Below are 3,543 nucleotides of genomic sequence, written 5' to 3' on the forward strand. Positions count from 1 at the left end.
CATTTACCCTGTTTGCATTTCTCCTTTTCTGTTTGTTATGGCCTGTTCACTTCTTCACCCACAACCCACATGGCCCAAGTGATATTTTGAGAAGAATAATGAGAATTGTTAACAGTGAAAAAAAAAAAAAAAGATTTTACACCATGGCCATGTGGGATTCATCGGAGCCATGCAGGGATGGTTCAACATATGCAAATCAATAAATGTAATACACCATATAAACAAAGCCAAAAATAAAAATGATACAATCATCTCAATAGATGCAGACAAAGTTTTTATTGTGAATGCTCACTCATAATAAAAACCCTACAGAAAATCAAAACATATGGTCTTTACCTTAATCTGAAAAAAGCCATCCATCACAAACCAACAGCCTGCATCATACTAAATGGACACAAGCTGAAAACTTTCTAAAATCAGGAACACGACAAGGGTGTACACTATAACCACTTTTCTGAAAACATTAGCCAGATCAAATAGACAGAAATGAAAGGAATAAAAATAGGAAAGCAAGAAGTTATATTATTATTTGCAGATGACATGATACTCTACATAAAAGACCCCAAAAATTCCACCAAAAGAATCCTAAAATTAGTAAGAAAATTCAGTAGCGTAGCTTGATACAAAGTGAACACTCAGAAATCAATAGCATTCCTGCATACAAACAGCAAAATGTCTGAGACAGAATTTAAAGAAACCTACCTTTCATAGTAGTATAAAAAAAAAAAAAAGAAGAAGAAATGAAGGAATCAAAGGAAGTAAAAGATCTCTACATTGAAAATTAATGTACTTTAAAACAAAAGAGGTCACCTTCCGCCACCATTGAAAAAGAGTATACATGGCCCTCTGCTATCCCATGGCCATGGACCTCAACAAGGGCCACAAGGTGACTAAGAATGTGAGCAAACTGAGGCATAGCCACCGCCGTGGACGTCTCACCAAACACACCAAGTTTGTGCGGGACATGATCCGGGAGGTGTGTGGCTTCGCCCTCTAAGAGCGGCGCGCCATGGAGCTGCTCAAGGTCTCCAAGGACAAGCGCACCCTCAAGTTCATCAAGAAAAGGGTAGGGACACACATCCGCACCAAGAGGAAGCGTGAGGAGCTGAGCAACGTGCTGGCCGCCATGAGGAAGGCAGCTACCAAGAAGGACTGAGCCTCTCTGGGATAAAGCTTTGCAGAAAGTTAAAAAAAAAAAGATGTCAAAGAGAACTTCAGAAAATGGAAAGAGGGGCCCTGCCCCTTAGCTCAGTTATTTAAGTGCCTACTTCAACAAAGCAGTCAGGCTCAGGTTGCTGTGCTTCGATCCCCATAACTCAAGCCAGCCAAACCTGCCCTGAAGGCATTCTAAGTCAGCCAAAAGAAAAGAAAAGAAAATGGAAAGATATTCCTTGCTAACAGATAGGAAGAACCAACATTGTGAAAATGGCCATACTCCCAAAACTATTACACAGATTTCATGCAATCCTGATCAAAATATCATTAGCATATCACACAGAACTAGAAAAAACATTTCTAAAATTCATCTGAAACCATAGAGACCTAGAATAGCAAAGGCAATCATGGCCAACAAAGACAAGGCAGAAGGCATCACAGTCCCTAAGATGAACTTGTACTATAAAGCTACTGTGATAAAATCAGCATGGTACTGGAAAAAAACAAAAAACCTGATTAGTAGAACAGACTAGAACATTCAGATACAACTCCAAGCAAGCACTTACTCCACTGAGCTATCTTCCCCGGCCCAGACACAACTCCAAACACACTCAGCCACCTACATGTTCACTGGAAGAAAGATAACCTCTTTAATAAATAGTACTAGAAAAACTGATTTTCTACATGCTGAAAAACTAAAACTAAACTCATGTTGATCACCATGCGCTGAACTAAAGTAAAAATGCAACAAAGATCTAAATACTAAAATAGCAAAACCAAGTCGACTAGAAGAGAAAGTAGGTAGAAATCTTAGACGTAAGGGTAGGCATAGGTTTTATGAACAAAAAACCAAACTGCATGAGAATTACTTCTAAGAATCAGCTGGGATCTTATTAAACAGTTTTTTCACTTCAAAAGAAATCACCACAGTGGAAAGAAAACCCACGAATTGGGAAAAAATTTTAGCCAACTGTCCCTCAGATAAAGGCCTACTATCTAGAACATATACATTTTAAAAATCAGGTCCCAAAAATCCAAAGACCCAGTCCAAAAATGGATATCTGAGATGTATACATACTTATTAGATGAAAAAATGCAAATGGCAAATAAATATATGAAAAAATGTTCAACAGCACTGATCATTGGAGAAATGCAAATTAAAACAACACTGAGGGGCTGGTGAGATGGCTCAGTGGTCTAAAGCATCTACTTAGAACAAGCTTGGCAGAGCACAGGGACCGCGGTTCAATCCCCAGCACCACATGCCGGCCAGCCTGCCCCCTGGTGGGCTGAGCTGGCCACACACACACACAAATAAATAAAATAAAAAATAAAAATAATTACAAAAACAAAAAAAAAAAAACAACACTGAGATTCCAACTCACCCCAGAAAAAATGGCTATCATAAAGAAATCAAGGGCTAGGGAGATAGCTCAGTGGTCTAAGAGCCTGCCGGGTAGTGGGAAGACCTGGGTTTGATACCTGGTACCACATGCCATGCCAACCTCAGAACCCTGGGTGCATTGTTCTGGCCACCGAAACTGGGCATGGTAATCTACGCTTGTAATCCCCAGCGCTAGGGAGGCTGAGACAGGAGGAGCTGTGTAGTGAAACCTTGTACCAAATAAATAAATAAATAAATAAATGATAGTTTTTTTAAAAAGCAATAACAAATGCTGGTGGGGCTTTGGGGGAAAGGAACCCTTCTCCATTGTTGATGGGAGTGTAGACGGCACTATCACTGTGGAAATCAGTGTGGATATTCATCAAAAAGCTAGGATTTGGCCAGGGAGATAGCTCAGTGGCATAAGCACCTGCCTGGCAAGCACAAGGTCCTGAGTTCAATCTGTAGTACTGCACTGAAAGAAAAAAAAAAAGCTACAATTACAAGTCCCATTTGGCCCAGCTATTGCCTTTTTGGATATTTTCCCAGAAGAAATGAAAGCACTATACCACAGTGATATGTGTGCACCCATGTTTATAGCAGCACAGTTTGTCGTAGCTAAATCTTGGAAGCAACCCAGATGTCTATGAACTGAGGAATGTATAAAAAAAGATATACTTTTAGACAGTGATGTACTACTCAGCTATAACAAAAGATTAACGCAGGTCTTTTAGGTAAACAGATGTAACTAGTGACTATACTCATAAGTGAAATAAACAAGGCCCACATGTGTAAACACTGTATTGTCTCTCTAGCGTAAGAAACTGAAAGAGTAAATAAGCTCCAAAAGGTGCAATAAATATTGTGAAAAGGAAAGAAACTGCTCAAAAGGAAAGAACAACAGAGATGGATAAGAGAAAAGATACATATATTGCCGGGGAGATGGCTCAGTGGAATAGGTGCTTGCCTGGCAAGCGCAAGGGCCTGAGTTCAATCCCCGGTTC

The 3,543-nt window shown here is 39.8% G+C and overlaps 1 protein-coding gene across 1 annotated transcript in view; it reads left to right on the forward strand.

Annotated features, from left to right (window-relative positions):
• Positions 1-3,543, forward strand: part of Dnah11 (dynein axonemal heavy chain 11) — a 375,268-nt gene that overhangs the window by 275,262 nt on the left and 96,463 nt on the right. The gene's annotated exons all lie outside the window — the stretch shown is intronic.

This window comes from Octodon degus, unplaced genomic scaffold (genome assembly GCF_000260255.1).
Source record: "Octodon degus isolate 3935 unplaced genomic scaffold, OctDeg1.0 scaffold00015, whole genome shotgun sequence".
In the NCBI taxonomy this organism is placed as follows: domain Eukaryota; kingdom Metazoa; phylum Chordata; class Mammalia; order Rodentia; family Octodontidae; genus Octodon; species Octodon degus.